General features: G+C 38.1%; 1 protein-coding gene across 6 annotated transcripts in view; it reads right to left on the bottom strand.

Annotated features, from left to right (window-relative positions):
* The window catches only part of FSTL5 (follistatin like 5), an 837,077-nt gene that overhangs the window by 702,746 nt on the left and 107,489 nt on the right, over nt 1-26,842 (bottom strand). The window lies entirely within an intron of this gene.

Here is a 26,842-nt window from a genome sequence, read left to right as displayed (position 1 = left end):
ATCTTGATGATTAAAGTTAAAAATTTAAATATACAATATAAACATTTAGGATATAATTCCTTCATAATCTTAGTTAATTAGCAGGCTACATTTTCCAAAGGAGTATATAGTAATTAAAATCTTTCATTCTTCTTTTAACATTCATTCATTAATTTATTCACTCATATAGTTATTCAATCTTTCACCAAATATGTATGGATCACTTTCCGCATCCATGCACTACTTCAGATGATGAGGTTTAAGGATGTATCAAAATAACAAACAAAACAATCATGTCCCTATGGAGCATATTGCAAGTATGATAGTAAGTTCAACTCAGAAGATGGTTTACCACAGAAGGTGATAATGTTGGCATCCAGTTATATTAATTATACATTCCACCACAATAAAAAAAAAATCATGAATAAAGTTCTGAATTAAATGAGTATGGTACAAGCAAACAGAGAAAATATCTAGGTGAGAAAAATAAATGCAAATGAGCTGAGGTACTGGAGGTTTTTGTGTTGTCAAAAATTCAAGGAGAATAGTGTTCTTGGACTGGACTAAGCAAAGACAGTTTAGCAGGAAACACCATCAGGGATGTAAAAGGACAAATAGAATAGCACTTGGGGGCACTGTTAGGACTTTGGTTTTTACTTTGAGAGAGCTGAGAAGGAATTGAATACGTTTTTTAAAGTAAGTAACACTGAATTATATTTCAGTAGAATAATTTTCTTAGCTCTAAGATCTAGTGATTGGGGCCAATGTCATGCACAGCAGCTGAACTACCATCTGTGATACTGGCATCCCATATAGCACCAGTTCAAGTGCACGCTGTTCAGCTTCAGATCCAGCTCCAAGTGCTGGGGTTCTGCAACTCAGGCCGTACAACTGGATGGAATTTGAGGCCCCTTTGTCTTTGGCTTTGACCTGGTCCAGGTGTGGCTGTTGCAGCCATTTCAGGAGTGAACCAGCAGACAGAATCTCTCTCTCTCTCTCTCCCCTCTCTCTCCTCTCTCTATCTCTATTAGTACCTTTGCTTTTCAAATAAATCTTTTATAAAATTTGTAAAAAAATAAGTACTTTTCTAAAACATTCAATTATTAATTTGAAATACAGAGCAAGAGAGAGAGGGAGTAAAAGACCTGCTATCAGCTACTTCATTCCCAAATGGCTACAAAAGCCAGATATGCTCCAAGCTGAAGCAGGAAGCCAGGAACAACATCCTGGTCTCCTACTGTCTGGTCGAGACCCAAGTACTTGGGCCATCTTCCACTGCCTTCCCAAGCACATGATCAGGAAGCAGTATTGAAAAGAGAGCCCAGGGGCGGCGCCATGGCGCACTAGGTTAATTCTCTGCCCGTGGTGCCGGCATTCCATATGGGAGCCAGGTTCTAGTCCTGGTTGCTCCTCTTCCAGTCCAGCTCTCTGCTGTGGCCCGGGAAGGCAGTGGAGAATGGCCCAACTCTTGGGCCCCTGCATACACGTGGGAGACCAGGAGGAGGCTCCTGGCTCCTGGCTTCGGATCCGCACAGCTCCAGCTGTTGCGGCCATTTGGAGAGTGAACCAATGGAGGGAAGACCTTTCTCTCTGTCTTCTCTCTCACTGTCTGTAACTGTGTCTGTCAAATAAATAAATAAAATCTTTAAAAGAAAAGAAAAGAAAAGAAAAGAAAAGAAAAGAAAAGAAAAGAAAAGAAAAGAAAAGAAAAGAAAAGAGAGCCCCTGGGACTCACCACTAGTGCTTTGAGATAGGAAGCTGGTATCAGAGGCAGTGGTTTAACCTGCTGCATCACAATGATGGCCACCTCAACAGAATCATTCTGTCTATTGAGAATATTTCAGCAAATTAGGGACAGGATCGTGGGGATAGGTACTAAAGGGAGCATTGCAATAATCCAGGTAAGCAGTCACTATGGCATAGAACAGCAAAGTAACAGCAGATTTAAATTATCCCGTTAGAACTCCTAGAGCACCCCAAAGGTCTGCCTCCCTAATAAAAAGGATGGAGATGAGGAACATGGCCAAATAAATAATCTGATCTCTTCTTCACTGATCTTCTAACAGTGCCAAACGCTTGGTGTTTTCTTCTGTTTCTCCAATACTTGTATTTAGTCTTCTTTACTGATCATTCCTCACCTCCTCAATTCTTAAATATTGCTTTCCTTGTCATCGGGTTCTTATCTTCCTACCATCTGGCTGCATCCATCAGTGATCTTATCTAGTGTTCTGGCTTTAAATGCAACATTATGCTAAGAACACACAGATTTATACATCTAACTAAACATCACCATTGGACATGAGATTCAGAAATTCAACAGTTTTATTAATTTATCCAATTGAATAAATAATAATGTTGCCTACATGCCACAAGCACAATTGAATTTCTGATCTTCCCTTACTCTTTTGACCATTTTTCCCATCTTAGAAAGGATTTTATCTTTCTAGTTGTTTAGACTCTTGTTAGTCTCTTTCTTAAGAGATAATGGACCTCAGACTATCATGGTTTTGATTACTGAGCATTCTGGCTTTGAAATTACATGGACTGTCACTTTGGGGATTAAAAGTAAGCAACTGGCTATAATATCTGGATCTCATAGGAGATATTTCAACAAGACACAGATTTTTTAATTACCACTCTGTGTAAATCATCATTTTTAATCTGAGAAATATATAATTAAGTCAAAGAATCTAGAATCAAGTAGTGCAAAATGATACCTAATTAAACATAAAGTTGAATTAGCCAATAAAAGAGAGTGGAAAATTCTGGCGAGTAAGCAATCATAGAATACATTATTATTTTTTTTATTTTTTTGACAGGCAGAGTGGACAGTGAGAGAGAGACAGAGAGAAAGATCTTCCTTTACCATTGGTTAACCCTCTAATAGCCACTGCAGCTGGCGCACTGCGCTGATCCAAAGCCAGGAGCCAGGTGCTTCTCCTGGTCTCCCATGGGGTGCAGGGCCCAAGCACTTGGGCCATCCTCCACTGCACTCCCTGGCCACAGCAGAGAGCTGGACAGGAAGAGGGGCAACTGGGACAGAACTGGCGCCCTGACCAAGACTAGAACCTGGTGTGCCGGTGCCGCAGGCGGAGGATTAGCATATTGAGCCATGGCCCTGGCCAGAATACATTATTTTAGTAGGAGAACTTTCAACAAAAAACAATTTCCTTAGATGTCAAGTACAATTATGACTAAAAATAACCATTAGATTAATTGACAGGGAAGGAATCACTGCATTTATGAAGTGTTTTTTTGTTTCCAAATGAGCTTCAAAGTCAAAGGAGAGGGTAACGAGGAAATATACATGAAATGGTAGAAATTGGATGTGAGAAACATGATCAAGATAAAAATGGCCTGAGATGCTGTGTAACCTGAGCAAAGCAAGGCCACACAAGTGCTGTGTTTGCATTCTGTCATTTTTCTTTTTTACTGTGTTTAGTTTACAATATAGTTGTTATTTCAGTGGGATTTGAGAATACCTGAGTAATGGAAGAAACACAGTAGACAAGGGAAAGATTAAAAGAGATGGATAATATGACTGATGTTATAACGTTACTAAAAAGATGTATGTGGAACAACACACATGAGAGTGGAAAAAAGTTATGTAAGACAAGGATCAGTTCTTGTGATGTAACAAGTGGTACAGGCTGTTTTAGTTATGCATATAGGAGTCATGTAGGTTTCATACAACAAAAAACACATTCAGTATGAACCAAGACTTTTCTTTAGGAAATTGAAGGAAAAGTGTTTTGCTGAACATTGGGCACAGGGCATTTATTTATTTATTTTTAAGATTTACATTATTCATTTGAAAAGCAGAGAGAGAGAGAGAGACCAAGAGAGAGACAGAGAAACAAAGATCTTCCATCCTCTGTTCACCCCCCAAATGGCTGCAATGGCCCCGACTGGCCAAACTGAGCCAGGAGTCAAGGAATTCTACCAAGCACCACACATCAGCGCAGGGGCCAAAGCAGTGCCTCTGCTGCTGCTTTCTCAGATTTATTCTAAGGGAGCTGGATTGGAAGTGGAGCAGATGGCACTTGGACCCCACCCATATGGGATACCAGTGTTGGAGGTGGTGGCTTTACCCGCTATGCCACAATGCCGGCCCCTAAGGTATTTCTTAAGAAATTTGAAAATACAGAGATTTCAAATGCACTGCTTTTGGGAATGTGGGTGAGAAAAAGCACACACTCTACAGCTTAGTATTTAGTCAATACTAAATACTAAGTTTTGCCATCATAAATGTGGGATACTGATTCTAGACTTGGTTTCACTAAAGTCAAATAACTTTATTTTATTTGTTTGGTAAAATGTCATTTCTAAATAAGTATAAATTACAATGCAAACATACCTAAACATTCTACAAAGAGGAAATGTTCAATAAAAATCAGTTTAGAGAGGATGAATTGGGGATTAATTAGTGGAATGGAAAGAATGGCAGGTTTTTAAATTCAGAAGGGACTTTTTTTAAAGATTTTATTTATTTATTTATTTATTTGAGAGGCTGCATTACAGAGAGAGTGAGCAGCAGATAGAAAGGACTTCCATCCAGTGGTTCACTCCCCAAATGGCCACAACAGCCCAAGCTGAGTGATCCAAAGCCAGGAACCAGGAGCTTCTTCTGGGTCTCACATGCAGGTACAGGGGCCCAAGCAGGTGGGTCATTTTCCACTACTTTCTCAGGACACTAAAAGAGGGCTGGATCAGAAGAGGAGCAGCCAGGACACAAACCATTGCCCATATGGGATGCCAGTTCCACAGGCGGAGGTTTACCCTACCAAGCCACAGTGCTAGGCCCATTGAGAGAACTTGAGCCTCAACCATTCCATTTACTGTCAAACATGTATTGACTTCTTTTAGAAGAGAATGATTTAGGTTTTTCAAAGTAATATCTGTTCCAATTTGCCTCTGTGTTTAAAATACTGCTTTATTCAACCTGGCAATATATATTGCCCACAATTTAATGAGGAAAGGTTATGTAAAAATTGACATTAAAGTAGATGAGAACTTATAACTGGCTAAAAACACTCTGTTAACCCCTCTGCATAAGGCATTGAAAATCATTACATACATTAGCAATGCTTAGGTCTTTTCTATGATAGTAGAATGTCAAAATTTATTGGTAAAATTCGATTTTAATATTTGAAAGGATTGTCTGCTAAAGCAATCTTGTCTTAAAGAAAGAAATATATTTTGTTCATGTATCATAGCTACATAATAGCAAACTATTCATGTTTTACTTTGTACTACAACATTTCTTGGAAGAATCCCAAAGTGCTGTATATTAATTACATCAATAGGTTCAATGAAGTCCAGTCCAATGGTGAAAGAGGGCCCTTAGCCCTTACAGACATTTGATGATTAGCAAAGTCAAGTAAGGCAAAAGCACAGACTCAAAGAAATACCTAAGTCTACATATGGTCTCCAATTTTTTTAAAAAAATAATATCATAAATAGAACTTAGCTAAACCAATGTAAAATTAAGTCAGATTGTGGTAAACAGTAGTTTTATAGGTGAGGTTCTTAAGTGTCTAGGAAAACCGCACTACAATCACATCACATCCGTGCACAAGGTTGTCAGTCCTTTATCTGTACTGTTATCAGGCTAGGAGACACAAATAAGATGATTTCTGATTATGTATTTGAATCTATGTTACAAGATTATTAACTTTTGATCATGGCTATTATAACAATATGAAAACAGATGTCTTCCAATCAACCATCAGAAGTAAATATCTGACCACAATTTATTCAAACACAATTTGCTGTGTCCCTTCTCATTGAGAAACATATGCTCTCTGGGAAAAGAAGAAGCCATGGAAATGTTAAGTGCATCATCTCCACCATAATAAACGTTATTACAGTCTATCCAGGAGTTGTCCTCCCTTCCCATGCTGTAAGCCTAAATTCCTTAAGAAGAGGAGTAGACTCCATTCAGTTAATGCCTACGGATGCTCTTTTCTATCTAAATGTACATATATGTGATGTTGCAAGATGAGATTTATTATCAACTCTCTGGTCAGTACCAAGACTACTGCAGTCTTCCCATCACACTGAAGGATCTATGAATGAAGCAGTGCAAGAACTGAATTGGTAACTCTAAAGTAATCAACCAATTCTCTCTGACCTAGAGAGTATACATAATACTTATTTTGACTAAAGATAAAAATCATCTGTGTGTATTTTATGACAGAGTTATGGGCTTTCAAGTATGGAAAATACAAGATTTGGTCGTTCACCTTATAATATGGGGATAAGGACAAGGCTTCGAGGTTACTATTACTTTTCCTCATCACGTGACTCCATGCAATAATTAGCATGGTTAACATCATGAGTAAATGGAAACCAGACAAAATAAAAAGGGAAATCTAAGTGCTATTTTCTTCTTCTCCTTGCAACAATATTATAAAGATATCTCTTTCTTAAGAATGCGACTCTATCAGTGTGTGGTACAGCAGGTAAACCTGGCACCTGTGACGGGGCCATCACATATAGGCACTGGTTTGTGTCCCAGCCACTCCACTTTTCATCCAGCTCCCTGTTAATCCTCTGGGGAAAGCAGTGGAAAGTGTTCCAAGTGTCTAGGCCCTTGCCACTCACGTGGGAGACTTGGATGGAGCTCCTGCCTCCTGGATTCAGCCTGGCCCACCTCTGACCATTACAACCATGTGGGGAGTGAATCAGCTGATACAAGATTCTCTCTCTCTCGTCCTCTCTCTCTCTCTCCTGCTCTCCTTCCCTCTCTCCCTGTAACTCAGACTTTAAAATAAATAAATAGGGGCTGGTACCGTGGCGCACTTAGTTAATCCTCAGCCTGCAGAGCCGGAATCCCATATGGGCGCCGGATTCTGTCCCGGATGTCCCTCTTCCAGGCCAGCTCTCTGCTGTGGCCCGGGAGTGCAGTGAAGGATGACCCAAGTGCTTGGGCCCTGCACCCCATGGGAGACCAGGAGAAGCACCTGGTTCCTGGCTTCGGATCAGTGTGGTGCGCCGGCCGTAGTGGACATTTGGAGAGTGAACCAATGGAAGGAAGACTTTTCTCTCTGTCTTTCTCTCTCACTGCCTATGACTCTACCTGTTAAATAAATGAAAGAATGAATGAATGAATAAATAAAATTTTAATAAGAACTTCCCTCTATACAACATAGTGTTCCCTTTACTTGCATGTGGTGGTACATGCTGAGACATTATAAAATTGAGAAAAAAGTATATTACATATGCATTTTTAAATTTATTTATTTACCATTTTTATTTGCCTAAGAAAATTTTATTTATATAATAAAGTCTGGGGCTGGCGCCATGGCACAGTAGGTTAATCCTCTGCCTGCGGCGTTGGCATCCCATATGGGCGCCGGTTCTAATCCCAGCTGCTCCTCTTCCAATCCAGCTCTCTGCTATGGCCTGGGAAAGCAGTAGAAGATGGATCAAAACCTTGGGCCCCTGCACTGGCATGGTAGACCAGGAAGAAGCTCTTGGCTCCTAGCTTTGGATCAGCACAGCTCCAGTAGTTGCAGCCATTTGGGGAGTGAACCAACAGAATGAAGACCTCTCTCTCTGTCTCTACATCTCACTGTCTATAACTCTCTCTGTAAAATAAATAAAATCTTTAAAAAAAATCAAATACATCTATCATATTATTTCCCTGACCTGGGGTAACTAATAGAGTACCTAAAATGTAATGTATTGGGGTGAAATGCACATTTTGAGATTTGATGATTGTTGTTTTACAGCCCTTGTCTCTACTATTGAGGCACAGTGGTTTTTTTGTTTGTTTGTTTGTTTGTTTTTGAACTCTACTTAGTGTAGAATTAGCCTTTTTTTTTTTTTTTTTTGACAGGCAGAGTGGACAGTGAGAGAGAGAGAGAGACAGAGAGAAAGGTCTTCCTTTTTGCTGTTGGTTCACCCTCCAATGGCTGCCGCGGCCGGTGCTGTGGCCGGCGCACCGCGCTGATCTGATGGCAGGAGCCAGGTGCTTCTCCTGGTCTCCCATGTGGGTACAGGGCCCAAGCACTTGGGCCATCCTCCACTGCACTCCCTGGCCACAGCAGAGAGCTAGCCTGGAAGAGGGGCAACCGGGACAGAATCCTGCGCCCCGACCAGGCTAGAACCTGGTGTGCCAGCGCCGCAGGGCAGAGGATTAGCCTAGTGAGCCGCGGTGCCGGCCAGAATTAGCCTTATGAGTATAAAGTACACTGAAAATAGACCTATGTAAACATTACAGAGTGGGACCAGGAGAGGGAGAAGGAAGAAGGATTGGAGCATGGCAGGAGGGAAGGTAGGTGGGAAGTGACACTATGCTCCTAAATCTGTATACATGAAATACATGTGAATTGTAGGTCTTAAATAAAATTTTAAAATGCAAAACAAAAAATAAAATGTTTAAATAAAATAAGAAAGTAAATTAAAATTGTGTTTAGATTAATCATATGTTGAAAAAATAGTTTGTTTCACATGATTTGAGCAAAGTCAAATCAAAATAGTTATACTGGCATGTTGAATAAAGTTTGTAGTGAATCAACAGAACTTAAAATGAAATAAAATTAGCAAATGATAGAAAAAATTAATCTGTAGAAACCAAAAATGATGTTTCCCAGCTGATGTTATCTGGCTGTCAATTTGTATCATCCACAGAAATTTCTGAAGTGAATGGATGTCATCCTCATCAAATGTGAAATTATGCATGTATTACTATTATGAAAACTCAGGTAAGAATGTATAATTTTAAACTCATTTATATTGGTCAATAGAGTCTAATATGTAAATAGTAAATGAATTGAAAAAAAAGCATAGATGGATAGATGGATAAAAAGAAAGAGAGAAAGAAAGAAAGAAAGAAAGAAAGAAAGAAAGAAAGAAAGAAAGAAAGAGAGAAAGAGAGAGAAAGAGAGAAAGAGAGAAAGAGAGAAAGAGAGAAAGAGAGAGAGAGAGAGAGAGAGAGAGAAAGAAAGAAAGAAAGAAAGAAAGAAAGAAAGAAAGAAAGAAAGAAAGAAATTTTTGTGAAAATATGCATGAAGGTAAATCTTATTAATTTTAGCAAGTGGTCTGATTTAAATATCTTTGTAGAACTATTCTGTTCTCTGATTTAATGTTTCCCAGACAAATGGAAAACAGTAAAGTAAGTGCTAATTTTGAGTGGAAAACTTATTCATCATTTATTTGTGCCTATGGATATATGGATGAAAATATGAAATACTTAAGTATTTTGAAAATATGTACAAGTACTGTTAAGTAACATGAATTATAAATGCATGACAGCTAGGAAAAGGATGCTGTTTCTATCATGCGATTCCATTGTAATCCATTATAATTCTATAACAATCTTTTCTATGCTATTTTGAAGCATGAATTCCATGAATACATGAACTTCCCTCCCCAAAGACCTACAGACACACATATGTATGCATTTTCTGGAACCATCTATTTTGTGGAGGCAATTTAACTATAAGAATGCCTAGAAAATAAAATATATTGGTAAACATAGCGTTATGTATATCGCCTATTCTATCTCAGAGACATAAATACATTATCAGTAAACTGCAACTTTGAATTTTCAACCTTATAATTTAAAGAACAATCTTATCCTTAATTTAAAATGCCTTTTCTTGGAATTTCAGTCATGTCCCTGATCCCGTGCTACACCCTCAGCAAGGCCTTCCCTGACCACGCAATATAGAACAGAACCTCTGCTACCTTTTGATTACCTTATCATTTTATTCATTCTTCAAAAAAGTTACTCATCCTGGAAGATATGTATTTATTTGTCCACTATCTGATCCCTTTCAAAGGAACATATGTTCTATAAGGAAAGGTATGTAGGGTCCTACATGGCTATCTTCAGTGTCTGGAAGAGCACCTACAAGAGAGTGAGGTCCTTGCTAATATTGTTTCTGGACTATAGGATGCAACAGTGTGGTGGATGGACAAACACACACGCACACACATAAACACACACACAAAATCCATAACAAAATGTCATCTTCCATACTGGACTTAGTATCAAATCTGGAGAGTACAGTCAAGGGAATATTGCATTTTTTCTAAACTTGGGCAAGTGAAGGGATATTGGAAGAAGATAGGAACTGGAAAATCTATGGAAAGAATTTGAGATTATATGAAAAAATAGTATATTTCCATAGCAAATGTAAGAAACCCTTTCTACGCAGAGGACATAGTATGAACAGTTACAGGACCAAATCAAACTGTACGATAGCACTGCAAAACAGCAAGTAATGTGTGATACTGTAGGGTTGGGATTAAAGTTGATTAACACCACTGGGCATCTAGAACCCATGTTTCAATAATAAGAACAATTAAATTAAAATAATTTTCTCATTTTAATACACATAATTAGATGCATGAGTTAAATAGGTTGATACAAAGTCATTAAATAAAAAATAAAAATAAAGGCTGAAAAAACCATAGAGTCTATAGATATTTCTCTTCTCTCTTAATATGTTGATATGAAGTCTTTAATTGCAATGTCAAAATTCCAACTGCTTCTTATCATATGTATATATATATATATATATATATATGTGCGCGTGTGTGTGTGTCAAGCTTATATGATTTTTAGGAAGAAAAGTTATGATGAACTTGTCATTATATTACAGTGGGTATTCTCAGTATTATGTTAAATTCTGAAGATTATAAACCTGGTCTCAAGAGACATACATTGGACTTTAAAAAAATTGAATATTATGGTTAATGGTGAATTAAGAGGTCTGCCCATGGGACTCTGAGTTGGACCAGAGGGAGTTCATTCCCTGATTAGAGTCAGCCATGGGGCTGTGCTGCACCTTCTCTCCCATTTATTGCATCTCCTGCTCTGCACGTGCGATCCCAGGCAGTTTCTGAACGCTCACCCCAAGCCTGCCTCCTGCTGCTTCTTCCCTCTTCGTCATCCGCCTGTGATGATAGCATTTGAAGCTGTGTGCCTTACCTGGGAGGAATGGCAGAACATGAACCAAGCTCAGAAAATCCTGTACAGGGATGTGATGCTGGAGACCTACAGCAGCCTGTTTTCCCTGGGGCACTGCATGACCAAACCTGACTTGATCTTTAAGTTGGAGCAAGGAGCAGAGCCCTGGATGAGGGAAGAATGCCTGAATCAGAGCCTTCCAGGCCATAACAGAGGAGGATAAGAAGTGGAGCAGCTGGGAAACATACTGGCACCCATATGAGATGCTGGCAGTGCAGGAGGTGACTTTACCTGCTTCGTCATAGTGCCGACCCTTGTAATATGTCTTAAAATATGGTGTTGTGATGTCTCCAGCTTTTATTTTTTGCTTTATTATGTTGCTTTAGATACTACGCATCTCTCATGAATCCATATGAATTTTAGCATCATTTTTCTATCTCTGAGAAGAACGTCATTGGTATTTCGATTGGGATTGCATTGAATCTGTAAATTGCTTTTGGTAGTATGGACATTTTGATGATATTATTCATTCCATCCCCAAAAAGTTTTCTGTGAGACTGTCAAGAAGCTTTGACAAAAATTACACTTTATTACACAAAAATTGATCAATTTTTGGGATCATTTAAATCCATAGTTTTGCACTAATATTTGATAAATAATGAAAGACTTTGCTTTAGCGTTTTAGTAGGAGAAATTAAAAATATTTTTATCAATTAATTTCTACAAATATTGTTTAGATTCAATATTCAAATATTGTTTAGAGCCATTGTCTGTATTCCCTCTAAACTAGGATCTTTTTACTTTTTACCTGTTAAACTTGTCCCTTGATTCAACAACCCTTTTTACTGTAATGTAAACTTAAAATGTCATCTCATAAGCTAAAAAAATGACACAGAAAGAAAAAAGGAAACAGGGGAAGGGAGGGAGGTTGAGTATATAATTATGTTCTTTGACTTATATCTATAAACCATAATGAATCTTCTAAAAGCTAATTAAATTAAAATAAAAATCTGAATTTGACCAATATGACCAATATTTAAAACAAGTGATGACAAACTGTAGACATCTTCAATTTTGATTATCATTCTTATTTAGAATATCTCAAAGAAATCCAGTTTCTCACTTTAAAATATACCAATTTACTAGAATTCAGTATTAAATGACTATGTTTAAAGGTGTTATTTAATATATTGCTTTAAGTGGTAAAAAGAATGGTGAATTAAGGCTGTGAATATAGAGTGGATTAAAATTATATCCTTATAAAAACTGTTGAAGAGGGTTTGGGGGAATAGGGGAGTGAGGGAAGTATGGACCTATATTTGTGGAATGCATAAAATCAGTTCTCTTTATATTAACACTTTAAAAAATAATAGAGCTGTACTGACTTACCAAATCCCTTCAATATTCAATATTTTATTGTTTTTTTCACATATATTTCCTCATTTAAAATTCTGTATTCAAAAGTATTTTTTCAGATTTACCTATTTAATGATAGGCAGAATGAGGGGAGGGGATACAGAGAGAGAACTTACACCCACTGGTTCACCCCCCAAATGGCCACAGACAGCTTAGGCTGGGCCAGGCCAAAACCAGAAACTCCTCATTTCATCCAGGTGCCCCACACGTGTGACAGAGGCCCAAGCACTTGGGCCATCATCTGCAGCATCCCCAGGTGCATTCTGAAATAACTGGATTGGAAGTGGAGCTCTTGGGAACTGAACCTGTACTCCAATAAGGGATGTTGGCAAGACAAGCTCTGACTCCTAAGTTCAGAAGGGTTAAGATGGAAATTTATGTCTATTTAAATGTAAAATAAAATCAATGTTTATTATAATAAATATATGTGACACTGACTATTTAAATCTATTTACAAACATCATTTGCTTGCTTGTTTGTATCTTACCACAAGCATGTATGTTCAAGTTAAATGGATAAGACATATACATTAATAATCACTACATGGGGTGTCAAATGCAATAAATAAGAATTTCCCCAAAGATTCACAAGAGGCATCTTGCTTGTTGGATTTGTGGAATACATAAACCCAGTGGGACTTACAGGAGGGGAGAGGTTTCAACTTGTGAAGGAATCAGGGCATCAGGAGCAGAAGTAACATGCAGAAGACAAGGGTTGGTGGGATATGTTGGCACTTAACACAAGACTCATTTTAAGCAACCAGATTGTTAAATAAACAAAAATATACTTATGCACTAAAAATACCCACACTTGATACACATACAAAAAAGGCTTGCTGTAAGAAAGCATAAATTATTTTATGTTTAAGAATTCTGAAAAGTACTAAAAAATGAAATACTATGTTACCTGAAGCTTTAATTTTAACCAAAAAAATAATTTTGTAGATTCTTTTAATATCATCATTGTTTTGTATTGTTAGATTTTGAATTAAAATTTGGAGAAAATTTAATTTTACATTGATAGACCAGTTGAAATAGGAAGAAAGTAAATACGATCAACAATTTATTAAATTGTTTTGTATAATGTTTACTGTGTGTTTTAGACACCTTTCAATTGTGAAAAACTTCCAGCCAAAATTTGGTATCTATTTAGTTGTGAAAGATTTTTATGATTTTTCTCTACGAAAAAAATGCAGAAGACTGCATTTTGATATTGATTAGACACATTCTAAGTTGCTTGCACATCATATAATTTATTCATCTTATTTTTGTCTAAGAAATTTGAAATATGCTTTGACTTTATCCAGTATCTTATGATCACCTTTCTGCTTTATACTGACAAGCTAAATGGTCACTTGCTCCTAGAGTACAGGCTTGCTTGGAAATCACATGGCCAGCACTTTGCTATGAAACAGGATTACTATGGATAACACAGATTTCTGATCTCAGGAGTTTTCATTGTATTCTAATGATTCATTAGAAGGACAGATAGCTACTATTTACAAAATAATTCTAAGAATCTATAGGATGATCTATAGGATGATAAAACAAATGTGGAAGCATCTCTGAGATATGGAGCAAAGGAAGAACTCACAGTGAAAATGTTGTTTCAGCTAAGAATTAAAGGATGGCAAAATAATCTGTTGGGAGAAAATAGTATTAACCTGTGCAAAGGTACAGAATTGAAAAATACTTAATCCTAGGGGAAAATCTGTGAGCATATAAGCATAACTCAACTTCAGCAGACGTGAGGATTATTTAAACCATATTTTAAAAAAAGCTGTCCTGGGGCTGGCACAGTGGTACAATAGGTTAATCCTCTGCCTGCGGCACCGGCATCCATATGGGTGCCGGGTTCTAGTCCCGGTTGCTCCTCTTTGGGGGGGTGAACCAACAGAAGGAAGACCTTTCTCTCTGTCTCTCTCTCTCACTGTCTGTAACTCTACCTGTCAAATAGATGAATAAAATCTTAAAAAAAAAAAAAAAAGCTGTCCCATCTACAGAAGAAAATGTATTCCCAGTTATGTATCACTGATGATACTATTCAGCAAAGATCCACATAAATTAAATAAATATGCCAATTATTATAATATATTTACAATGTCTTTTAAAAGTGTGAAAAAATATGATGATTTTTCTAATGCAAATCACTAATTAGAAGATTTGTAATAAATGGAAATCTAAATCACTAATTAATGATTTTGTCAGGGAAGTTAATAAAGTTATGCCCATTAAAATGCAGATATTTATATTAGAATTCCTCTCATGTTTTGTTTCCACCTCAACTGATTTGAGTTGGTAATTCACTAAATCTCCAAATGGTTGATAAGTAATAATTGTTACAGTAGTCTAATATTTTCAGTTTTGAATTCCCAGTGAGCAGTATTAGTGTATACCTTATCTAATAACATAAATTGTACTATTTACTCAAGGAGAAGTTATGTCAGCAAGATGACTGACTACAGGTGCCTGGAGAAATTCCCTCCACAAGAGGACCAACACAAGGGAAAATTTAACAGGAGTGTTGGAGGCAGACGACCTGAGAGCACTGGGCATGTCACAGAGGTTCTAAGGAACACAGAGAAACCTGGTGGTGGCCTGATAAGGAAGAGGAAATGTACAGAGCAACTGCCACTCTGTCCCATGGGATGAACTCTGACCCAAGAGGCACTTCCCTCCAGGGGAAAGGATAACAAGAGGTGCCTGGCAGTCCCTACTCATACTAAATTCACCTGAAGCATCCGCTGCTGGAGAAGCCTGTGGCCCTCGCAGGCCACGAGCTGTCTTGAGAAAGCCCATGTTTCCCATGGACGTGGCTACACTGCCCAGGAGTAGGAACCCAGTCCACATTGTCCCCTCCCCTACTCAGTCTCTCGTCCCACATATCCATCTACAGTCCTTGCTCACCCAGGTTCCTGTAAGACAGCTCTAAAGCTGCTACTGACAACTCAGTGAACCAGCTCTACCAACAAAGCAAGGTAGCCTGTCCACACTCCCAGAGCTCTACAAGGCACCTAGGCATCCCGTGATGGAAGTCTAGACCACAGAAGTCCTTAGTAAATAATCAGGCAGCCATATTCTCCCTCCCGGTGCTCCAGATGCATCCAGGCAGCTCCACACCCCTACTTAGTCCCTAAAATCAGTGTCTACACTAAAATAAAATAAGTTTTCAAATAAAATGCACAACAATGAAATCAAGGAACCAGGATAGCAAGAACAAATAAAATTCAAAATTACTAGAGGGAAAGAAATGACAAAAAAAAAAAAAACTCAGAAAAAAAGGAATCATACAGAGACTGAAGAGATATTACAGAAGCAGACACTTGGTGCAGCATTTAAGGTGCTAATTGGGGTGCTCCCATCCCATGTTGGAGTAATGGGTTCAAGTCCTCACTCTCTTCCTGATTCCAGCTTCCTGCTAATTTCTAATGTGCACCTTGGAAGATAGCTCAAATATTTAGTTTCCTAATGCCCTGTGAAAGACACAGATTCAATTCTAGACTCCTCCAGGATCTAATCTGTCTCCATGCTTTCCCCACTCCCCAGTCCCCTCCTCTATCCCTCTCTTTCACAGAAAATGAAGATCCAGGAAAAGAGCAATATAACATATCAATGACTGAAGAGGTTTAAAAAGTCAACAAAAATTTAGAGGGTGGGCAGGAACACTTGGTGCAGCATTTAAGACGCAACATGAGGGGCCAGAGCTGAGGCACAGTGGGTTAATGCCTTGGCCTGAAGCGCTAGCATTTCATTTGGGCCACAAGTTCCAGTCCTGGCTGCTCCACTTCTGATCCAGCTCCCTGCTAATGCACCTGGGAAAGCAGCTGAAGACAGTCCAAGTCCTTGGGCTCCTGCATCTACATTGGAGACCCGGAAGAAGCTCCTGGCTCCTGGTTTCAGATCGGCACAACTCTGGCCATTGCGGCCAATTGGAGAGTGAACCATCAGATGGAAGACCTCTCTCTCTCTCTCTCTCTCTCTCTCTCTCTCTCTCTCTCTCTCCCTCCTCTCTCTGTGTAACTCTGTCTTTCAAATAAATAAATCCTTAAAAAAAAGATGCAACATGAGATGATGAGATGTCCACATCCACAAGTGGAATCTGGGTTCAGATCCCAGTTCTGTCTCTGATGGCAGCTTCCTGCAAATGTAAACCCTGTGGGTTAGCAGCTGATGGCTCCAGGACTTTGGTTCCTTCAGTCCAGTCCTTGTAAAAGACTCAGACAGAGTTGCTGTGTCCTGACTACTCGCTTTAGCATAGGCCCAGTCCCAGATTTTGAGAACTTGTGGGTTGTGAAAAAGTACGTGGAAGATATTCCTCTATTAGCTAGTCTCTCTCTCTCTCTATCTTTCTCTCTCTCTATATATATATATACATATATATATGTATATTATATATGTATTTCTGTCTGATTTTCTTTCTGCTATTTACTTTTATTATTTATTTATATAACGGGGAAAAAATCTCATGTATTTTTTTAAAGATTTTTTAAAGATTTTTCAAATATTTATCTATTTGAAAGATTTACACAGACAGGAGAGTCGAGAGAGAGAGAGAGAGAGAGAGAGAGAGAGTTTTCCATCTGCTGGTTCACTCCCCAAATGGCAACAATGGCTAGAGCTGTGCCAATCTGAAACCAGGAGCCAGGAGCTTCTTCCAGAACTCCCACACAGGTGCAAGGGCCCAAGGAGTGCAAGGGCCCAAGGATTTAGGCCATCTTCTACTGCTTTCCCAGGCCATAGCAGAGAGCCAGATCAGAAGTGGAGCAGCCAGTATTTGAACCGGTGCCCATATGGGATACCAGTACTACAGGCAGTGGCTTTACCCACTAGGCCACAGTGCCAGCCCCTCATGTATTTTATATATACAGTTTTCAGAGCATGATGATACTTCCCACCATACCCTTCCACCCCTCCTCTCTCCTAGCTTCCCTTCTCCTTCTTTTCCTATTATTATTTTGATTTTTGACAATTACATACTTTTAATTTACTTTATAATCACAAGCTTTACTCCCTACTAAATAAAGAAATCAATAAGTAGTAAGTAGAAAAACCACTTTTTCAACAGTATAGACAGGCTATAAAATAACTCAATCTCAAAATGTCAATCTCATTCATATACATTTTTTGCACTCTATATTGGCTACTACAAATCAGGGAAAACATATTGTATTTGTCTTTTTGGGGAGCTGGCTTATTTCAATAAGCATAATGTTCTCCAATTGTATTGACTTCATTTTGAAAGGCATGGTTTTATTCTTTTCTTATGGCCTAGTAGTATTCCATCATGTATGTATACCACATTTTTTTCACTCAGTCATCACATAATGGACATCAGAGTTGATTCCATATCTTACTATTGTGATTTCCACTTCAATAAACATAGAGTTACGAATAACTCTTTCATATGCTGACTTCATTTCCTTTGGGTAAACTCCCAGAAGTGCAATGGCTGGGTCATGTGGCAAAACTATTTTCAGATTTCTGAGGAATCTCCAAACTGTTTTCAATACAGTGTATTCTTGTATTTTTCCCAGTACATCCTTGCCAACATTTTCAATTTTTTTTCTATTTTTAGATGATAGTCATTCCAAGTGGGGTGAGGTAAAACATCATTGTGGTTTTTATTTGCATTTTCCTGATGGCTAGTGACCCTCAGCATCTTTTCATGTGTCGGCTATTTGTATTTCCTCTTGAAAAATGCCTGTTCATATTCTTAGCCCATTTCTGAACTGAAGTGCTTGTTTGTTGTTGTTGAGTTCCTTGAGCTCCTTACACATTCTGGATATTAACTCCTTTACAAGATACATAGTTTGCAAATATTTTTCCCACTCTGTTGATTGCCTCTTTACTTTGTTGATTCCTTAGCCATTCAGAAGCTTCTTAGTGTGATGTAATCTCAATTGTCAATGTTGACTTTGATTGCCTGTGCTATTGGGGTCTTATCCAAGAAGTCTTTGCCTAGGCCGATATCTTGCAGTGTTTCCCCAATGTTTTTCTCTAGTAATTTGATAATGTCAAGTCTTAGAATTAGAGCCCTGATCCACTGTGAGTTGCTTTTTGTATAGAGTGTGAGGTAGGAGTCTTGTTTCATAACAGTGCAAGCAGAAATCCAATTTTCCCAACACCAATTATTGAAAAGACTCTCCTTTATTCTAGGAGTGATTTTAGCTCATTTGTCAAAGATTAATTGGTTGTACATATACGGATTAATTCTGGGTTCTCTGTTCTACTGATAGCTATGTCTATTCTTATGCTAGTATCAGTCTGTTTAGATTATAATTGTGCTGTAATCGATCATGAAATCTGGTACTGTAATGCCTCCAGTTTATTGTTTCAGATTTCTTCTGGGGCTAGTGCTGTGGCCTGAAGCACTGGAATCCCATTAGGGAGCCAGTTCTAGTGCCGGCTGCTCCTCTTCCGATCCAGCTCTCTGCTATGGCCTAGGAAAGCAGTAGAAGATGGCCCAAGTCCTTGGGCCCCTGCACTCACGTGGGAGATATAGGAAGAAGCCCCTGGCTCCAGGCTTCATATCTGCACAGCTCCAGCCATCTGAGGAGTGAACCAGCAGAGGGAAGACAACTCTCTCTGTCTCTACCTCTCTCTGTAACTCTGTCTTTCAAATAAATAAAATAAATCTTTTAAAAAAAGATTTCTTTCATTATTTGGGGTCTCTTGTAATTTTCTATGAATTTTAGGGTCAGTTTTTCCAGATCTGAGAAGGTCTTTGGTTTCAAATTTTTAAAAAATAAATTAACTTTAAAAATTAAGAAAACTGATAAATACCAACAGTAACAAAGAAAAAAAGAGAGAAGGCCTAACTTAGTAAATCAGAGGTAAAAAAGTAGTATTGAAACTGATATCAGAGAAAAACAAAAGATCACTTGGCACTACTCTGAACATTAAGAAACTGGAAAATCTAGAAAAATTGGATATACTTATGAACATGTATAACTTACTCAAATTTAATCATAAAGACATGGAAAACTTGAATAGGCCAATAATAAGTAATGAGAATAAATCACTAATAAAAAAGTCTCCCAACAAAGAAAATTCCAGGACTGGATGATTTCATTGCAGAATTTTTCAAATCCTTTATCAAATAACTAACACAAATTATTCTATAACTATTCTAAAGTATTGAAAGAAATGAAGCCTTCCAAATTAATTGTACAATGATAACATCACACTGAAAACAAATCCAGTCAAGTACATAATGAAATAAAAATACGTACAAATATTTTGGATGAATATAGATACAAAAATTCACTAAAAAACTAGCAGATCACATTCAACAGCACATGAAAATGACATGATCAACTACAATTTATCCAGGAATGCAAAGACGGCTCAAAATACACAAATCCATGAAGATAATATGCCACATCAACAGAATGAAGGGTTAAAAAACAGTGGGCCATTTCAATAAATATAGAAAAGAACTTGGCAAAATCTGACATCCCTTTGAGTTAAAAAAAAAACTCAAAAAATTAGGTAGAGAAGGAATTTATCTTACAACAACACAATAAATGTTATATATGACAGACCCATAGCATATATTATACTGAATGGAAGAGAGCTAAAATTATTTCCCATAAGATCAATAACAAGTAAAGGCGTACTTTCACGATGTTTCTCAACATAATATTGAAAGTTACAGCCAGAGAAATAGGGTAGGAGAAAGAAATAAGATGCATCCAAATATGGGAAAGGAAGATTGAATTACTCATGTTTTCACATAACAGGATTTTATATATAGAAAAACAAAAGATTCCACAAAAAATGGTAGAGCGATAAATGACATCGGTTGTAGGATAAGGTTGTAGGATGCAAAAATCCAGTATCAAATCAACATATCATTCACCAATAGTGAACCTGCTGAAAAAGAAATCATGAAAGCAATTCCATTAACAAGTTATCAAAAAAAGGGGGGGGGGAAGAAACAGAAAGAAAGAGAATAAATCATCTAGGAATGCATTTAATTCAAAGAGGACATGGTCTCCAAACGAAAATTACAACACATTAATGAAAGAAATGGCCAGGGACATAGAATAATATACAACAATATCCTATGTTCACAGGTTGGAATAATTATCATTGGTACATGTTAATACTACTAAAATTATCTACAGATGATTTGAAATTCTCATCACAAAACCAATATTCTTCATAAAAAAATTTTTAAAAAGGCACTCCTAACATATGCATGGAGTGACACAAGATTTCCAATAGCCAAAGAAATCCTGAGCAAAGGGAAAAAATGTGAAGGTTATTATAATAGTGCAGTCAATGGTGTACTACAAATTGATAGCAACCAAAACAGCACTGGAATGTTCCAAAAACAGACACAATTGATCAACAGAACTGAGAAACTACAAAGTAATCCGTGCAGTGGCAGCCAACTGATATTTTTTTACCAAAGGCAGCAAGAATGTAAATTGGAAATTGAATGATCTCTTCAACAAATAGCACCAAGAAAACTGAAAATATACCTACAGAAGAAATGAGACTCCTCTCTTTTTCTCCATATATAAAAGCCAACTCAAAATTAATCACAGGCTCAGATATAAGACCCCAACATTAAAACTAATAGAAGTAACAACCAGAATAAAATGCTCCAAACACACACTCACATATATAACACACACACACATATATAGTGCACATATATATAATACACACATGTATATATATAGTGCACATACATAGTACACATATATAAAATGCATATATAGTGCACATATATAACACACACATGTATATGTACATATATAATATACAAAATATATACATAAACGAAAGTTGAGGACATGAAAGAAAAGTTGGTCAAATGGAATTGCATTAAACTACAAAGTCTCTGTATAGCAAAAGAAACAAGAGTGAAGAGAATTCTGTAGAATTTCAGAAAATGTCTGCATAATATTAATCCAAAAAGATATTGATTTTCAGAACATAAAAGGAATTCAAACAACTCAACAACAAAGTAATCTGATTTTCAAAAGGGCGAATGACCTGAACAGACATTTCTCAAAAGAGGATATATAAATGGCCAATAAGTACATGAAGAAAAACAAACCAATTCTCAACATCACTAAGCTTCAGGGAAATGCAAATCAAAACAACAATGAGATGTGATCTGACCCTTGTTAGAATGGTTATTATCAAAAAAAAAAAAAACAGATTCTGGCAAAGATAAATACAAAGGGGAGCTCCCACACCACAACTGGCAAGAGTATGTGCTAGAGCAGCTGTTGTGGAAAGCAGTGTGGAGAGTCCTTCAAAAACTAAACATAGAACTTCCATTTAATCCCACAATCCTACTAGTGGGCATGCACCCATAAGAATTAAAATTTCTATGTTCAATAAAACTTTGGTATTCATTTGTTTGTAGCAATATTATTCACAATAGTCAATATACAAAATTAACATAAGTGTTCACTTATCGATGAATGAATATAGAAAATATGTGACAGATATACACAATGGAATACTATTCTACACTAAATAGACTGAAATTATATTATTTGTAACAACAAAGAAATGCAGGATTTTGATAAGTAAAATTAGATACAGAAAGACAAATAGTGTGTATTCTCAATTTTACGTGGGTTCTAAAAAAGTTTATCTAAAGGAAGTAGAGATATAATAGTAGATTCCAGAGCTTGGGATGAGTTAACAGGAGGGAAGGATGGAGAGAGGACGTTCAGTGTGTACAGGGTTAAAGTAAGACAAGAGGAATAATTTCTTAATTTGCACAACACAGTAAGATAACTATGGTTGACATTTTTAAAGAATGTATTTATTTATTTGAAAGGCAGAGAGAGAGAGAGAGAGACGGGTAGAGGAAGGCTGGAAGAAGGAGGGAGAGGGAGAGGTAGAGGTAGAGGGAGTGAGAGATGGAGAGAAAGATAGAATCTTCCATTTGCTGGTCCACTCCCCAAATGGCTGCAATAGCCTACACTGGTCCAGGCCATACCCAGGAGCCTGGAGCTTCATTTGGGTTTCCAACATGGGCAGTAGGGGCACAAACACATGGGCTGGCCTCTGCTACCTATCCAGACACATTACAGGGGAGCTGGATGGGATGTAGAGCAGCCAGGATTCAAAGGAGTGCTCCAGTCTTGGATGACAGACTTGCAGGTATCAGCTTAGCTCCCTGTGCCACAATGCTGCCCATGGTTGACAAAAAAAAATAAAAAAAAAAAAAAAATTGAACATTATAAAATAGCTAGTAGAAAAGAGTTTTAAAAGATTGAAATATTTATTCATAATTCAGAGAGAGAGAGAAAAAGAGAAAAGGAGAGAAAGAAATGCAGAGAATAATTTTCTGAGCTCTTCCATTTGTTGGTTTACTTCCCAAATAGTTGTAACAACCAGAAGCCAGGAACTCCATCTGGGTCTCCCACTAGGTAGCAGGGACCCGAGTAGTTAGGCCATTATACTACATTTTCCAAAGAGTGTTAGTAGAGAGCTGGATCAGAAGAAAATTAGCAACAACTTGAACCCACACTATGATAGGGGACATGCCTGTCCCAAATAGTGGCTTAACCAGCTGTGGCACAATGCCAACCCCAGTAGAAAACATTTTGACACAATACAAATGAGTGACAAATGTCTGAATTATGGTAACTACCCTGCTATGATTCATTACCCATTATATACATGTATTAAAGTGCCACACTATACTACATAAATATGTACAATCACTGTGACAGTTAAAATATACTTTCATAAAAAAGAAAAAACAAAGCAATACATAACCTACATTTATTATTGAGAATAAACTTTATTCAAAAACTATATTCTGTGTGTAGAAAATATACATATACCAGGTATCCCTAACAACTCACACTAATAAAAAATGCTCTGAGCACAGGCAACCGAGAGGCTTGATGGAGAAGATAAACACCAGAATTCAATAACTCGTAATCTAAATGCAAACACATCAAATGTCCACCTCAGGAGCCAAAGGGTTAGGCTGCAGGTCTCAACGAAAAGAAGTTTGAGACTTGGAGAATAATAAAAGACAGGTGATCAATGCACTTACAGCATTCCTACTATGTGGTAGGCATTTCTAAAGCTTTTTACATATGTTATCTTATCTGAGGTACCCAAAAGTCATGGTGTAGTTTTCCCTAGGTAATCCTTACAAGCTGAGAGTCCGTGAAGCTGTCTGGCAGATTGAGACTGGCATGCACAGCAGCATTTTCAAACAAAAGTGACTGCACGACTTTGGAGTCAAAAACAAGTATCAACTCCGCATCCTTCCAGAATGGGCACCTAACCTGGCAGTTACGATGCTCATGCCCCACGGGGGAGTGCCTGGTTTAGACTCCCAGTTCTGGCTCTGATTTCTCATTCCAATCTCCTGCTAATACAGACCCTGGGGGGCAGTGGTAATAACTCGAGTGGCTGAGTCCCTGCCACCTATGTAGGAGACCTAATTGAGTTACCAGCTCCTGACTCCTGCCCCAGCCCAGCCCTGCCCCAGACATTGTGTGTATTTCGGTAATGAAGTAGCAAAGCAAAGCATTCTCTCTCTTCTCTCTTCTCTTTCACTCTGGTTAGCTCTCTCTCATTTTCCATTCTCTCAAATAAAAGAATATTACCTTTTTAAGAAATATAATCTAGGCCGGCGCCACGGCTCACTAGGCTAATCCTCCGCCTTGCAGCGCCGGCACACTGGGTTCTAGTCTTGGTCGGGGTGCCGGATTCTGTCCTGGTTGCCCCTCTTCCAGGCCAGCTCTCTGCTGTGGCCAGGGAAGGCAGTGGAGGATGGCCCAAGTGCTTGGGCCCTGCACCCCATGGGAGACCAGGAGAAGCACCTGGCTCCTGCCATCGGATCAGCGTGGTGAGCCGGCTGCAGCACACCGGCCGCGGCGGCCATTGGAGGGTGAACCAACGGCAAAAGAAAGACCTTTCTCTCTGTCTCTCTCTGTCTCTCTCTCTCACTATCCACTCTGCCTGTCCAAAGAAAAAAAAAATATATATATATATATATATATAATCTAGCTATAAATGATCTCCCTATAATAACTAGAAGGATATTTCTCAGCGTTTTATTCCTATTTTAATAGATGATTACTAACAATTGTCATGTAACCAGCCTTTCTTTAATCACAAACTGAGTGACACCAAGGCCAAGTATTAGGTTAACAAATGTTGCTATTCATGCCTCTTCCCTCAGGAAGGGTACAATCTACTCTAAAAACTAAAACATAGGCAACAACAACAACAACAACAACAACAAAAAAAAAAAACACTAAAACATAGGCAAGATTTTGAAACAAGAAAATATTAGAATAAATGATATGAGTGACCCCAATAATGTACTACAGACAAAGATACAATTCTGATGGCCAATAATTCATCTTAGTTCTCCACTACAGTGTGTACTATTTTACTCCCCTTCTGGATAGTGCAGACTTCATAAAGATACTTATTTCTTTATATACCCTTTTTAAAATTTAAAACACCATATGCTTTTTAAACTCTTTCCTTTCACAGTATAATACAAACGTTTGCAAGAGAAATGCCACTGCAACCCCAAACCAACTCACTGCAGTGAGCTAGCTGATGACATATAACAACTTGCATTTCCTCATATATTCCTCCTACTACTTCGAAAAACCAAGGACTTACAGATGTAACAAGCCAAGGGCATTCCATTCTAACATTGCTCTCTTTCAAAGAGTCTGAAGATGATCTTAGCAGAAGAGTTCATGTCAGAGATGCATCAAGTGGGAGATCAGAGGTGGGTCATTGTGTCTATGGATCTCAACCTCTTTCTTCCTTTCCTCTGAGTGAATCTGATATTAATAGGGTGCAGTGGCTTTGTGCCCCTTCCAACTGGAATAATGAATCATCCTACTGGAATCTCATCTTGCAGATGAAAATAACCACACAAATTAGAAGCAATCAAAGGCAAAATGAACAACACAAACTGTCTGAAGCAAATCTACCTTTTATACAAGTAGAATGAATTGACTTAAGTAAATTTGCTAATAAAATGAAATAAGAACAAGAAAAAAAAAAAAGAAATCGAAGTGAAACTAACAAGCATGTAAAACATAATAGTTGAGGCCGGCGCCGCGGCTCACTAGGCTAATCCCCCCCGCCTTGCGGCACCGGCACACCGGGTTCTAGTCCCGGTCAGGGCGCCGGATTCTGTCCCGGTTGCCCCTCTCCCAGGCCAGCTCTCTGCTGTGGCCAGGGAGGGCAGTGGAGGATGGCCCAGGTGCTTGGGCCCTGCACCCCATGGGAGACCAGGAGAAGCACCTGGCTCCTGGCTTCAAATAAGCGTGGTACGCCGGCTGCAGTGGCTATTGGAGGGTGAACCAATGGTAAAGGAAGACCTTTCTCTCTGTCTCTCTCTCTCACTGTCCACTCTGCCTGTCAAAAACAAACAAACGAACAATAATAGTTGAAATAATGAATATAAGAAATAAACAGCAGAATTAATGAAGTTAGATTGTTGGTAAAAGATGGAATTAATATAAATTGAGGATTGAAAGGGAACTTGAACACACATCAGATAAGTATGTGATATGGGGCTCTAAGGACCAGAGCTATCAACTGTAAATAAGAATTCCAGAAAAGCAGAAACCAAAAATGGAAAGGAGCAAACAATTGAAGAACTTCTTATATCAAAATTTTCACAAGAAAATAAACAATCTAGAAATGGCAATGTTTTTAAATTTTCAATTAGGATATAAAAACACCATTCCTACTTGATGAGGAAAAAATTGAAGAGATTAATTACAAAGATAAACATTTTTAAATTCTGGAAAGAATTAGTAAATATTCACAAAGGGAAAAAATACATGAGTATGAGGCTTCACAAAGCAACATGCTTATAATAAGGCAATGGAATATTTTTACTTATTAAGTGAAATGCTTTAAACATTTATAGGGGAGTTCAAGATAGTGATTATCCTTAGGCATTGAAAGAATGAAAATAGTTTTGATATTTTGGGTTGTCAATATTTCAACATAGTCCTTCACTAGTTGGTATGATTATTCCCTCTTTCATTTTGAAAATAACTTTTGAAGAAAATATTTTTTAAAGATTTAATTAGATTTAATTATTTATTTGAAAGGCAGAGTTACAGAGAGGCAGAGAAAGAGACAGAGAGAGAGAGATATTTCATCTGCTGGTTCACTCCCCAGATTACCTCAATGACAGGAGCTGTCTGATCTGAAGCCAGGAGCCAGGAGCTTCTTCCATGTCTCCCACATGGGTACAGGGGCCCAAGGACTTGGGCCATCTTCTAGTGCTTTCCCGTAGTAGAGGGCTGGATCGAAAGTGGAGCAGCCAGGTCTCAAACTGGCGGCCATATGGGATGCTGGCACTGCAGGTAGAGGCTTCACCCACTATGCCACAGCAGTGGCCCCACAAGAAAATATTAAAAAAAAAAATTCCAAGGGGCCGGCGCTGTGGCTCACTTGCTTAATCCTCTGCCTGTGGTGCCTGCATCCCAAATGGGCACCGGGTTCTAGTCCCGATTGCTCCACTTTCAGGCCAGCT

Source organism: Oryctolagus cuniculus, chromosome 8 (assembly GCF_964237555.1).
Source record: "Oryctolagus cuniculus chromosome 8, mOryCun1.1, whole genome shotgun sequence".
Lineage (NCBI taxonomy): Eukaryota > Metazoa > Chordata > Mammalia > Lagomorpha > Leporidae > Oryctolagus > Oryctolagus cuniculus.
This window is presented reverse-complemented; position numbering and strand designations above follow the sequence as displayed.